Source organism: Mytilus trossulus, chromosome 7 (genome assembly GCF_036588685.1).
Source record: "Mytilus trossulus isolate FHL-02 chromosome 7, PNRI_Mtr1.1.1.hap1, whole genome shotgun sequence".
Taxonomy (NCBI): Eukaryota; Metazoa; Mollusca; class Bivalvia; order Mytilida; family Mytilidae; genus Mytilus; species Mytilus trossulus.
Window position 1 is genome coordinate 55340114 of NC_086379.1, and position 15461 is coordinate 55355574.

At 30.9% G+C, this 15461-nt stretch overlaps 1 long non-coding RNA gene across 1 annotated transcript; it reads right to left on the reverse strand.

Moving 5' to 3' along the window:
* Nucleotides 1–4017: 4017 nt before the first annotated feature.
* LOC134727147 (uncharacterized) lies at nucleotides 4018–8215 on the reverse strand. The gene is made up of 4 exons (XR_010108723.1): nucleotides 8100–8215; nucleotides 6474–6492; nucleotides 5593–5734; nucleotides 4018–4151 (listed from the first exon to the last, which is right to left on the reverse strand). It is a non-coding gene; the product is annotated as an uncharacterized LOC134727147 (long non-coding RNA).
* Nucleotides 8216–15461: the final 7246 nt, after the last annotated feature.

Below are 15461 nucleotides of genomic sequence, written 5' to 3' on the forward strand. Positions count from 1 at the left end.
ATTGTGTTTATATGATAACACAGTTAATCGGGCTGGTTAGGGATAAAGACATTAAGAACAATGTATTTGTGAATGTGAACAAATTTTCTTACGCGTTTCATAAATAAGTTTGATAAAATTATTAAGTCTTTATTATAAAACCAGACTACAATTGACTGCATAATTGTCTGACAAAAAAATCAAAACGGAAAGTTCCAAATTAAATGGCAAAAACAAAAGCTCATACCCATAAACGAATGGATAACAACTGTACATGTCATATTCATTACTTGTAACAGGCATTTACTTGTGAGGAACATTATTTGGCGAGGTGTACACACATCAGGAACAAAGAACGTGAAGTCTTTATAAACTAAAGCATAACTTAAACATATAGAGGCCTATACGTTCTTTGCTAATATGAAAAGTCAATGTTATATAATTGCATTGTGTTCAATCAAGTTAAACAACAAATAAAAACCATAGTTCAAACTAAAATTAAAAATATTATTCAACCGATGAATCATTAATTCCATGAATTGCATAATGAACCTAAAGAGTGATTGGGTGGAAAAACAACATTTCATGGCATGCTGATTATCCTCTTGATCAAAACCATGTTGCCGTTGATGATTTATGTTTGGAAGTTATATTTTATATCGTTTTAGCACTTCGATACATATAGCGTATACATTAATATTTTAACATTACTTTCCATTGTTTTACACCTACTTAGTCAAATTGAGTAAAAATATCAATTCCAATATTTCATCAACTTCTCGTTCGAAACATAATAATTTTGTATGTACCTATTTTGTGCTATAGGCAAATATTCATTACAAGTCTTTATATGCAAAAAAAATTGAATGCCAATGTTAATCTTGATTAAAATATTAATCATTTTTCATTAATTCATTTTGATGGAAACTAAGTATAATGATCTTGTACACTTTAGTTGATAGCCATCACGTGTTGTTCTCATTTAGTTGTTTCTTTATAGGATTATCGTATAATATGATACTTGTAACGATGCTCTAACAATTAATCAAGATAGATACAATACAAAAAAATAAGCACCAACAAGTACATATGTAACGAATTTTGTAAATCATTTAATTTCTTCTTTTGATAATAAAGTAATATAATACTTAGTATTGTATTATGCAGAAGTCTTTTTATGGTAGAAACCACATAACCACTCATAGTACGGATAAAAGCATAAAAATAAGTATGAAAAAAAGGATCTAGTATGATTACCAATGAGACAACTCTCCACAAGACACCAACATGACACAGACACTAACAAATTTATAACGCTGGTACATTTGAAAACTATTTACACCACTGGGTCGATGCCACTGCTGGTGAACGTTTCGTCCTCGAAGGTATCACCAGCCCAGTAGTTAGCACTTCGGTGATAACATGAATATCAATAATGTGGTCATTTTTATAGATTTCCTGAATATAAAATTTTCGAAAAACAAAGGATTTGTTTATCCCAGGAATTGATTAGCTTAGCCTCATTTGGCACAACTTTTTGGAATTTTGGATCCTAAATGCTCTTCAACTTCGTACTTGTTTGGCTTTATAAATATTTTTATATGAGCGTCACTGATGAGTCTTATGTAGACGAAATGCGCGTCTGGCGTACTAAATGATAACCCTGGTACGTTTGATAACTTATAAGGTCACAGTACGGCCTTCAACACTAAGCAAAGCCAATATTGCACAGTCAGATATAAAAGGTCCCGAAATGACAATTAAAACGAAAAAAATAACAGCATTATTTATGAAAAAAAAATTAACGAATAACAAATATGTAACCCATAAACAAACGACAATCACTTAATAATGATAGTGACGTGTGAACATGCATCAATAAATTCTACAACATAACAACGATAGTGTGGCAACTATTGCATCAGGCCTATTGAACATATAACTTCACCTATTTGTCAAATTTAGTTACTATACACAGTATCAAGGACTAAATTTCAATTCCAAATTACAGACGATTGCATTTAGTGTGTATGTAAAGTTAGTATCTTTAGTTAGCTTGGTTGCTAGCTAGACCATAAAGTCATTAATTATTATAATAAGGATAGGTTAACTACCCTCCTTTAAGAGAAGAATAGTCCGACAGATAACCGATATATCTGTCAGGTGGACCAGGATACTTCGAAAGGAGGATAGTATACCTTATAAAATAATTACTTCATGATTTAGCTAGCAAACAACCTAACTAAAGATATTACTTTTACATACTCAATGCAATCGGCTTTAATATATTTATAAATAACCCGATGTCACGAGAGTTAAGAGTGTTCTTTGACGATGTAACAAATAGAGAAATGAAAAGTTCCATGTGTATTGCTTACAAACAATGCAATTGATCACAATTAAAAAACATTTAAACAATATATTATAATTTGCCATGAAAAACACAATGAATTAGAAAAGGGAAGACTGAGTTGCAAAACGTCATTTAGTTAAATGAAAATAAAAAAAAATCAATATCTTATTTCTCATTTTTTAAAACACCAGTTTAAAAACAATGCTGAAACCAGATGAAAACCGACTTTTAAATAGTGTTATTCGATATTTTAGCAGTTCCTTTGTGTACGTGCATTTCACATTTTAAATTCTCAGAAAAAGAAGAGATCTCCCTAAAACCCATCACCATTCATTCATAGAAAGACATCTTGAACAGCAATATTTATTTTCACACATGAACAAGGAGATTATAGCATATTTCAATACAAATGCAATTTGAAAACATATAACGCCCAAAATATCTGGGTATGCGTTTGCGCACTAGTACTGAAAACGAAATTACAAAGCACCAGAACAAAAAAAAGTATGAAAGCAAGATGGTGTGGTCTGAATAAACCAATGACACAACTCTCCATTCAAGTCATAATGTATAAAAAAAAGTCTTGAGAATTATAAGTTAAAGCCTTAAACACGTACCATTTGCTAACATTGAACAGCAAGCTATGAAGGGCACAAAAAGACTAGTTAACAACAATTGAAACAAGAAAACAAACGGTCTTATCACCAAGTATATAAAATTCCCGATGTCAAAATCGAGAAACACCTATGAATTACTCAAACACATGACAATCACTGAACAACAGGCTCTTGAGCTAAGACAGCTGCATAAACATTCAGCGCGTTTTAAAATTTTAACATGCGTATCTGAGGACTTTTGTCTGCAGGAAGTGCTTTATAGACTGTTCCTACAAGTGTAGTCTGTTTTTAAAAAGTGAAAACAGGTTATTATCACATGTGTTTAAAGCACTTTCTGGATGTACCGTTATTCGGAACGCTCACAGTCGAGTGTTTATACCACTGGAAGTTGCGCAACTAACAATAAAGTAATCTATCTAATATTTGGGAGTACAAAAATGTATGTATAAGAACTAAAAAAGTTTAAGAGCTAAATGACGAATAAAAACACATGAAAAGCCAAGTTGGAAATGAAAACTTTGTTTTGATCTATATAAAATTGAGAATGGAAATGGGGAATGTGCCAAAGAGTTAACAACCCGACCATAAGAAAAAAACAACAGCAAAAGGTCACCAACAGGTCTTAAATGTAGCGAGAAATTCCCGCATCCGGGGGCGACCTTCATATGTCCACAGAACATTGTTCTACTAAGGTTCACTTTAAGAGCGGCACAAACAAGTCTTTATCGAACCAGTTATATAAAAACAAAAAGATATTCTCGAGAGTAATTACACTGTCCCAAAATGTTAACGAATTATTATCAAAATACCAATAAAACAAAGTTTTGAAAATACTTAAAATCTCAATATACAAAATCCAAGTTATTAACTCTCCATTTAATTTCAAATTAGTTTTGTAACTCTAAAATGAAGAGATAATGACAGTGGTTTATTGGACATGTAAATTCATTTTCTAAATCAAATCACAATAGCTAAGCAGTATGAATAATTTGTACATAACATTTCATTTTTTTAAATCTTTTTAACTAACATTCATTTATAGTAAAAAAACAATAAAATTATTTCAGGAATTTACAGAAATTATTAGTCCAATATAAGAATAAAACGATATAGTATGATTGCCAATGAGACAATTCTCCATCAAAGACCAAAACTCCCAGGAAATTAACAAATATTAGATCTCATTACGTCCTTGAAAGGTCCTGAAAAGACAAATGTTAAAAACAATTTAAACGAGAAAAATAACTGTCTAATCTATACTACTAAAATAAAGAGGTCCGATATGTTTGCCGACATGACATAAACACGAGGAACTAAAGACCTAGACAATGGTGTTGATTGAAACATTTTATCCACTTAACTCATTTTACTGGTCGAATCCGATGACAATACCAATAGTTTATGTAACATATACATGTAGTTTCCATTGAAATTATGATCTGTACCAAGCTTCTTTCTTAATAGGAGCAACACCATAATATATGGTGTATCGGATGACATGTAATACACTGTATCTGTACATAATTAATGTGAGCATTTGCCAAACCAGCTTCATAGCCTTTTCATTACAGTTCTTCTACCAGAAAAATCACCCTTAAAAAAATAAGTAGAATGCAATAAAACGTACTAACACATAAAACGCAATGAATTCGCTCCCCCCTTAAAATATAGGAATGAGACAAATACAAAAACACGTACATGTATATACACTTTAAAGGACAAAGTTTTGATAAATAAAAAACAGGACGGGTTCAATTTGACAAATATGTAAATATTTGAGAGTAGTCACAGTTACGGACAGCCCGAGAAGTTCATAGCCAATAACAAGAAATCAGAAAGATCATGCATCTAAAACAAAAATATCAAAAAGTACAAACCGAACATCAATATTTTTTATGGAAATGTTTGAATGAGTGAATGTATTGGTTTGTCCTTAGAAACCCAGCTTGGTAAAAATATATTGACGATAAGGTAATAGAATATTTTTCATCTTACAGAGAGTTTACCGTACAAATAAACTATTTTCGATCTTCATTTTTGAAAAAAAAGGAAAAATTAAAAAAAAAGAATATTCAGAACGTAAGTATGCCATTTCAGAAGATGATTTCGAAACCGTTTCTATGTTTAACGTTATTTGTATACATGTAAGGGCATACGTAACGTCAGTATATCATCCAAACCGTATGCCAATGAAAGTTGAAAGGAGGGCAAGAATGTATTTGAACTGTTTCAGCTGCTCAACAGTTGTATCATTATAACTATGCGATTTATTCTTATACCAGTTAGTATGTGTGATTTGAATATTTCTATGACTTTAGTTTATATCTTCTTCGACGTCCTATGCTATCAAAAATAACGAAGAACATTCCGACTTGCAACTCAATTAGTTCTCTGTATAGTCTCAATGGCAATCACACCACATCTCCTTATTTATTATACTTATTGATTTTTACCTAATTACTAAATGGTATGGTAGTTTTTCTTTATTTAAGATAGCAAGGCAATTCGAAGTTCGCATGTTTATCTTTTGGTTATGGATAATATAAAAGTTTACCACATCTCCTGTTTGTCATGTTTGTACACGTTAACTCTGCCGATTGAGTAATTATTCTGACTACGTGTTATCGATAAATCGACACAGACCTTTAATCTAGTTTCCATTCTTTACTGTCAAACCCCATTAGTCACGACTGTTGATTGGTTATCATTAAGGTACACGTATGTTTGGTTGGAATCTTGGTTTCCATAAAAAGGTCCAAGGTTTATATCATCATATGTCTGATCTCTTAAAATAAAATTTTTAGAACTCAAAAGTGGCAAAAAATGTTGAACAAACGACATCTTTTCTACATAATTTTCAGAAAACAATGTGCTTTTGTTCAAAAAGAAGTGAAGAATAAATAAAGACAAAATTGCTACGTGGCTGTTTGGTTTCTAATCTTGTTCAACATAGAAAGTTATTTGTGTAGTTAGATACTGAAAATGTTTCTAAATGGTAAGATTTTCGATACTTGCATCACTTCTATATTATTTTATGTTTTTGAATAAATTTGTACAGTTTGTAATCGAAATCATTGGACCTGACTTTTACAAAAGAGAACATATCGTTGGCCCCGTAATTTAAGAGTAGAGAATTTTGGTCATAGTTAATAGACGTACAACAACGACCAGGACGATAATAAATAGCTTAAACGAACACTTTGGTATAAATTGTGAATCACATTCGTTAAGGCTATTAAAAAAATATGTGTGTATGACAAATGGAAATAACGGCACAAAGGGGAAAATCTGATATATTTTAAATGATTCTGGTGTATTCTGAATAAAATCCAATATAATGTTCTGCTTAGTTTTCAATAACGATTTATATTTTTGGGAGCACACATTATGTTTACATGCTATTGCTATTTTATATTAGTTCCCAATTTAATGATATGTTTGCAAAATATGTTTTATTCAGTGATACGTTGAAGACAAAATATAGTACTTGTATACAAGATGTATTCAATATTTTAGTTTCATACCTGTTTTCTCTGGCAGTGCCTAAAATGTAAAAGACTACATGTACGGTAGGAAAAAGAAATGTTTTTGAACCCGAAGTTAATTATATTATAATCAGAATATTGAAAATGGTTTTTGATATAATATATGAGATAGAAAAACTGTGGAACATCAGATTGATACTCTTATTTCTGAGTTAACAAGGGTTCAATGCATTAAGTTTTGTGAACTTGCTAACAAAAAACCCACCGAATTTTATTTTGAATCAACCATCATACTTGTTTGAAAAATAAAAAAAACAATGTCATTAAAGTGACAAAAAGACTCTAACGTGTAAACCTTTGCAATTGTCATCTTAAGCAGATTTTGAAATTATTTTTCAGGAATTTAAAATTATACAAAGATCCTGTTTGGTAGATAATTGTATTACCTGATTGTTTTTAAGCTTGAATAATTTATGTTACATAAAATGATTTACAATATCGGGCATTACAACACAATGTGTAAAGGTTGACTAAAAATACAACAACAATAAAACAAAACATAAATAAGAATTCTGCATCACATATACAAAATGAGAATTATGTTCTTTTACGATGTCATAAGCATCTAGTTTATTTAATATTTATTTCTTTTGGTGTTATACTGGCTACCTAAAAAAATAAAAATAACCACAAAAGAATCCACATATAGTTTAACAAATATAGTTATGATTAACGACGTTTTGTTACTACAAATATCTCGATTAAACGACAAATTGGAAAATTGCATAATGCTTAAATTATCGTCTTCTAAACCCTGTGTAACGTAATGTTGTTATTTTAGCCACATTTTTAACATAGCTTTATGAGCGAGAGGTTTGGCCAGCACTAAAACCAGGTTCAACCTATCATTTTGTCATTAGATATCCGGTACCAAGCCAAGCGTATGGTAGCTGTTAACAAATAATCAGTTTCTATGAATGTTGGCGGGTTTTGTTTGTTACAGTTAAGTGTTCTGTCGACCCTTTGATCATTTTTCTTTGTATTCTAAAAGGATAACAATGCTCCACCGTAGTTATATCATTGAATTTTGTTTTAAACGGCCTACATATTATAATCGGTATATCAAAACCAAACAAAATTAAATTATTCTTATATAAACTTGTAAACTCACTCTTCTACAATCTGTCGATACCTTATTTTTGGCGAAGCACAAGGTCATGTTTTCATCTTACTGTTAATGACGTGTTTCACTAAATACATCGGAAATTGCATGTGTATTGTATGATAGTTTTGTCTTAAAAACATTATTTTTATGAGTTGTTATTTTTTTATGAGTACTAAGCCCTTTTCAACTGACTTGCATAGTTTGTTCTTTTGATTTTCCTCTGAGTTCAGTACTTTTGTGATTAAACTTTTTGCATTACTGTTGTACCAGCGTCTCAGTATAGGGAGAGGGTTTGAAGACAGCAAACAGGTTTACACCCGCCATATTTGATCGTGTCTATCCCAAATTAGGAGCTTGTAAGTCATTGGTTGTCGTTTGTTAATGTATATCGTATTTGTTTTTCGATTATTGTTTTGTTGTCTCTAGTTGAGAGTTGTCTCGTTGGCTACATTTTCCTTATAATATATCTACTCCGGGAGGATGGTATATTAATGTTATACCTGACTTTCGTAAAACGAATACAATTATTGCTCCTACAATCATCACTGTTATTCCACAAATAATGCTGCCAACAATTATTAATGAGATGTTAATATCTCGACTTGAACGAATGTCTGAAATTTAGAAAAAAAATTTTATTAGCAGCTTTTTTAACAAGTTCTTTTAAAAGTTTATAAAAATAAACATCATATATTTTGTTTCTCCCAATCGTTTATTATAAAATATCTCTTTTGGGAACGCTCAAAGCCCTTAATGTCAAATTTGAATTTTCCTCGGAGTTGATTATTTTTGTGATTGTACTTCTCTCTTATTAATGTGTGCATATTTGTTCGAGAATGGTTACAAGTTGGTCTAAGTTCTTAGATTTTGTTTGAATTCCATAAGCCTAAACTGTCCGAGTTCATCTGTTTGCGTTTAAGGTAATGCTCAATGAAACAAACACATTGCCACGCTATCTTTCATGGCAAAGAATGTATACTTACAATGAGAAATGCAATAATGCAGCTAAATCTCGAACAAAAATGTTTTACGTACCTTCTAATTGTTTTATTAAATTTATTCTGTATTCCACAGGACTTCCAAAACTGTTTTCTAATTGAACAGTGTAGGTATTAAAATCATCAATTATTAAACTATTAATTTTGAGAGTCAGAATAAATCCATCGAGGTCAACTGCTGTGAAATACTCCTTTCACTATCCAAGATGATTCGGTCAGACTGTACTTAGGAGAGGGAATTATTTTGAGATCTCTATTTATTCCACGGTACCAATTTACCGATTCATATGTAGGAACACTAAAAATTTGAACCTTTATCTCAACCGGTCGTCCAACTTCACCAATCACATTTGATATAGTGACACTTTCGATGTCTGGTATAAAGACTGGTTTTGCTGGAAACAATTCATATCAGTTTTATTGTCATTCATGTACTTTTTGATATATATCATTCAATTAGTAAAATAGAAAACATAAGAAAATTCAGTCAAAAATTATCATATCAAAGTGTAAAAAACAAGTGATAGTAAATTACGACAAAATAATTATATTCAAAGTACCGGTTTCTGCTCCTTTAATAGCAAGGTTAATTTCACGTCAACTGAACTTAAACGAACTTGTAATATCGGGTTTTTATTTCTATAATCTCTTAAGGGTTATGCAGTTTTAAAAAAAAAATCAGGATCAAAATTATAACTAAAATTAAGGTTATAAATCGTTCAAATTCATATCATGTGATGTCACTCAATTTTCTTTGTTTGTTCTACCAACTTAAGTTCTAGTATACACTACCATGTATAGTAACAAAACCATATCCACTTAGCTGAATAGTTCCGTTTCCAGCATTGCACACATATTTTCCGTTGTCCTGATAACTATCTTTTGTGCGAGTGACTGGTAACTTCAATATTCCTCTGTCGTTTCCTGCTATTTCTCTTATTAATTTCCCGTTTAAAGACATATGTTTCCATGGATAGTATGTATATTTGATGAGCTACCAGTAGCGATGCAAGTAACTACTCTTAACGTCTCTTCCTGGTTGAAGGTCATGTTATTGACACGTATTTCCGTGGCAACCACTAAAAGGCAAATTTTATGTTCATTGTGTTTTTCCATACATATACTGTTAATTTGGGATCCTCAATGCTCTTCAACTTTGTACTTGTTTGGCTTTATAACTATTTTGATATAAGCGTCACTTATAAGTCTTATGTAGACGAAACGCGCGTCTGGTGTACTAAATAATAATCCTGGTCCCTTTGAAAACTTTAATATGATTTCAAATGTGTACCCAAATATAAACATACATTATTTTATTAGGTGTAAAACCACCATTGATTTTTCTCTAAAAGTCTTGGCTAGATTTGCACTTTTCAAAAGTTGCAAAGAATTTATCTTTGTTTCAAACAAGGTTATACTTGGCATGAGTAAAGTTTTAACCTGTCCAGTACTATAAAAACTATTGAACATACCATTGCATTGCATACAATAAAAAACTATCACTTGAAGTTAATCAAATATCTCAATTTTGTAACCTGTTATAATTAACAAGCTTTAGTAAACATGTAATCTCAAGTTTTCAAAATATTCTATATAAACCACAAAATAAAAAGTAATGTTGTTTTGAAATAGGTAAGTTATATGTTTATTAACCTGAACTGTTCTACAGCAATACAATATTGAATCATTTCCCTATAAAAGAGAGACGAAAGATACCAGAGGGACAGTCAAACTAATAAATCGTAAATAAATTGACAACGTCATGGCTAAAAATGAAAAAAAAGAAATACAGACAAACAATAGTTCACATGCCAAAACATAGAAAACTAAAGAATAAGCAACACGAAGCCCACAAAAACTAGGGGTTATCTCAGGTGTTCCGGAAGGGTAAGCAGATCCTGTTCCATATGTGGAACCTGTCGTGTTGCTTCTGTGATAACAGATCTGGAAAATAGTCTAATTCGGTAGGTCACATTCATGAAAGGGAAGGGGATTGTAGTTACGACGTAAGGAACATATCCGATATCATTTGTGAAACCGTTATTCCATAACGGTCAACCAACTCGTGATGGCGTCCGTAAAATTTACGAAGGGATCATTTCAACTTCACCATTTGGAACTCTTGGTTTAATAGCTTCCTTGTGAGCAGCAACCCTCTATCAAGAAAATCATGATAGGAAATGCCAGAACGGGAATATCGTATCAATTGGGAGATATATACCATGTATGCAGGTGCTGCTTGAATTTTGTTACTTAGAAATAGAAAGTTCACAATTGGAAAGCTGAAATTATCTCTTTTGTCGTAAAGTTTTGTTTCCAACCGACCCACATCTTAACTTAATTGTATCTGTAGTATCCTTTATCTCTAGTTCGATGGGATAGATGCATTAAACATAGTCACCAAATTTATTTTTTTTTTGGTGAAAGAATATCATCTATATAGAGGAACGTAGAGTTAAGGATATTTATAACTTCTTGTCCTTCTTCTTAAGAAGTTTCTGTAAAAGTCAGCCTCGTGAAAATAAATTTTCGTATGAAACAAGATGTGACGTCCTCTGATTTAGTGGCATTTCACTTATTACAATTTTTACATGTACTGAGATAAAGGACTATGTACTATTTGCTTGAAAAGAAGGAAAAGAAAACTTTTCGTTTTTTTCTTCATTATGTACATTAAACTATTATTTTCTATACTATATGGGTCAAAATATTAAATATTAAACACATTTTTCTAGTTTGTGCAATTTTTTCAAGCCAATGCCTCTTTATTTTACACAATATCTGTTTTCTAAAGCTTACCTGTCCTGAAAAAGCAAAACGTTGAGTGAACTGGAGCGACCCGAATGAATTTTTCGTTCATTTTTTTATATGAATAAGGCCGATAGTTTTCTTGTTTGAATGTTTTTAGATTGTCATTTCGGGGTCTTCTACAGCTGACTAGTAGTTTTGGCTTTGTTCATTGTTAAAGGTCGTAAGGTGACCCCATAGTTGTTAATTTCTCTGTCAATTTGGTCTCTTTTGGACAAATGTTTCATAAGCAATCATACCACATCTTCTTTTTTATATCAGAAGTTTCTTGTTTGTTGTCTTTTTTTATAATTCAGCTTGTTAAAAGACTAGAAGACTATGATCGTATGTTGTTAAAATTTTGGGTTTGTTTTATAATATTTTGTTGGCCTGATCTTGTTTTAGTAATAGTTTTGATAAAAATACATACATGCATCACAATTTGGTCCTGCATAACCTTCACAGCAATAATCCGTTGATTTGCTGACCATCCTTCAAGCAAAAAAATTGTAATGAGAAGAACAAAAATTGACTACAGTATTATTGTTGAGCAAATACTCCATATTCAATTTCCTACACAAGCCACACAGTTTTTATCAAAATTTTCCTGACTTGGTACAGGACACTTTTGGAAAACGAATTGTTCAATGGCAAGCTAAATTTCCTGCTTATGTGACAATGTTAAAAAAAATATCGATAATGTTGCAACACTAATTAGTTCATCTGTAAGGGCAAGAGACATTCATTTTCATAAAGAGGCAAACATTTCTATAAAAGCTAAAAAAATGTTTTTTAATACAACCATCAAAATAATATTGACTTCTTATGTTGTGTTTGTGCAAAAATTATTATTGCTAGAATCATTAAAGAGAATTGAAAGGAATAATAGTTCTTCATGAAGATAAGAGTTGTTTAATATGAAAAAGTTGAAACAATTAGGTCACGTAGCGGACATTGCGATTTGCACTGTATCTTTCGGTTCGTCGTTGTTCAGGTACTATCTTTGGTTTTAGTGCACGTTGTGCCAAATGGGCCACCGTCATTTCCAGCAAATGTTGAGTGATGTTTAAAAAAATTGATACATAACAGGACATATTCGTCATTTTAAACTATTAAAAATGGTATGTTGTTAATCTGTAATGTCCCTCTTTATCCTACAACTCGCTCCGTTTCTACGTTAATAAACATCCAAGTAGGCTTTGCAAGGTTTTATATTTGAAGTTTGAAGTCATGATATCTATATCACTAACTGAGAGTTGAATACTAAAATTTATGATAAAATAGATAATTTTTCATTTCCTATCGTTAAGTATCCGATTTTTTGCTATTTTCTTTGTTTGAAGGTATATGTTACTCTATGCATGTGAAACGTTACAAAAACTGGTCATAATTTTCTAAATACCGTGTTTTTTTAACAGAAATTTTTGTAATAGGAAAAACTGAAGTTCAGAAATATCTTTTTTCAACTAAAATTCTCCATGCGGTAAAAGTTGTAACATAGGAATATGAATATAAAATCAATCAACAATAAAATTGAGAATGGAAATTGGGAATATGTCAAAGAGACAACAACCCGACCAAAGAAAAATAACAACAGAAGGTTACTAACAGGTCTAAATGAAACAGATACTACCATTACATTTCAGATTCATGTTCTTATTCTTAAATATTCAAAACTTGATTGATCTTCGTAAGTCAATGTTGATCATATTGAAAATAGATGTTTTTTTCAAATATAGTTGTTTATTCAGGTTATAATATAATTTCAATGTCTGAATATATAAATATAGATTCTTACATTGATACCAGTGGATTATCGGATTTATCCAATCGAGATAGTTAAATTATCAATTTTAAAGTTCGAGCCGCCTCGGCGAGTACTTTAAAATTTATAATTTAACTATCGAGATTGGATAAATCCGATAATCCACGAGTAACTATGTAAGAATCTGTTTCTCTAATGATTAAAAAGACATTTTCTTTTTTTGTTTACCGAAAATCCCCTTCGAGTGCCTTTCACATTGCACGAAGTTGTCAATTTCATTAACACCTGTTATCATATTTTGGTTCATCCGGTCAGCCAAAAAGGTCATGACCCTTAAAATCATCCAATGATCTTCTGAGATCACCAGCAACCACACGTTAATTAAATTTTTTTATACAATGGGTTCGAAAAGGGATAAATTTCCATAGAATTAGAGAAATATTTCTATATTACATGCTAATACTAACCTGTATCTAGTACACGTGTCAGTTACCCATGACCCACAGTCCTCCTGATATAATTGTGAACTGTAAGTTGTAGTCGAGCACCATCCAGGCCTGAATAAAAAATAAATAAAACTGTTGAACTGTTATTGATTTAACCAACTAGCTTCTGATTATTCTAATATTCCGGTTGTTAAAGAAAAAAATGTTGCAGATATTTTTGAAATATACGTTTTCATCAGTCAATGTGTGATGAAGGTGATAAAAATACTAAAGAATATCATCGAAATGCTATATTATAACAGTAAAATCAATCTATTGAGGGGAGAAAATACAGTTTCGATACAGATGAATTTTAAAACGAAAATTTCGATACAAGCTTAATTAAATTAAAAACTTCAAATATGTAATAAAAAAAAAACATACATCCATGTCCTTTTTAAAGAGATAAATGGGGATGAAATTTAGACATTGAATCAAAATTTACTCTTTTGAGGATAGACATACCTAACTTTTTTATTTCAACAAATAGACACTACATTATCAAAATCTTATTTACATAAATGTGCTTTTAACCTGTACAACAATTCTTTTGAAACATTTTTTACTGTGTACGTATTTTCAAATTAAAAAAAAATCATTGTTGACTTTTTCGTTAAACTGGTACACATAATCTTCATACGTAATCAAACTTATGAACTTTTAAAAAAGAGGGGTCTAGTTTTCAAATCAAATTAGTTTGAATCTATAAAAAAATAAATAATAAAATACATCTTTTACCGGTATGTCACAGTTTGACGTAGCGAATATAACATTTCACGTTAGTAACGTCATTACCTCCGCTGTAGTTGTATCGTTTGCCCTTGATATAAGTCATACATAATTATCTATGGTTAACCTTGATAGTTCTAGTAAGCTATAACAATCCAATTAATTGATTTCTTTAGTTAAAATAGTTATGGCTTAAAATAAAGCTTGATACTGAACAAAATCAAAATTAACACTTGTACATGAAATATAGTAAATTATCAATAAAATATAGAGATTATTGTGAATTGAATAAGAAATAAACGTGTGTTTTGCTTGAAGTCTTACCAACTGCGCCAAATTCTCAGAGTTAAATGGTACACGTAGCACAATTTTGTTGTTGTTGTTATTTTGTTTGTATCGTTATTAAAGCATGGTTTAACTTCGTCAATTATGAATTATAAGAGCATTTAAAATAATATTGTCAAAAAACTGTCATAAAAAAGAAGATGTAGAATTGTTGCAATACAATGAGATACCTTTTCACTAGATACCAAATGTAACACAACAACAAACGACAACCACTGAATTACAGGCGCCCGACTTGGGACAGGCACCTACGTTCACACATAATTTTGTGTCGCTCCAACCCTCCCTAAAACTAGGACAAGATTACAAAATAGAACTTTATAGCTGAAAAAACCTAAACTTATTTAATGGATTGAAATAGAAATACCTCAAACAAAACACAAAGTGGACATTGCCGGGTACTTGTTCATCCCGACAACAAAGAGACACAAAGTATACTTAAGATATCTTGCAGTTACTGACAGCTAGTTCAAGGCTAATAACAACTAATAAACCAACTTAGGCATCTAAGATTAAATTATCAAACAGTACACAGCTAACATCCGCTGGAATTAGGACACCGACGACATGAACTGCCAGAAAAAAAACATGACTTGTGCAATGTCATGAATGTACATATGTATATAACAATATAAATGACTAAAATCCGAAAAGACCCATCGAAACAACATCTAATACAAAAATTGAACATTTATCCTGCTGAACTTACTATAAACAAACCTAATGCTAACATAAAACTAATGCTATCAATGA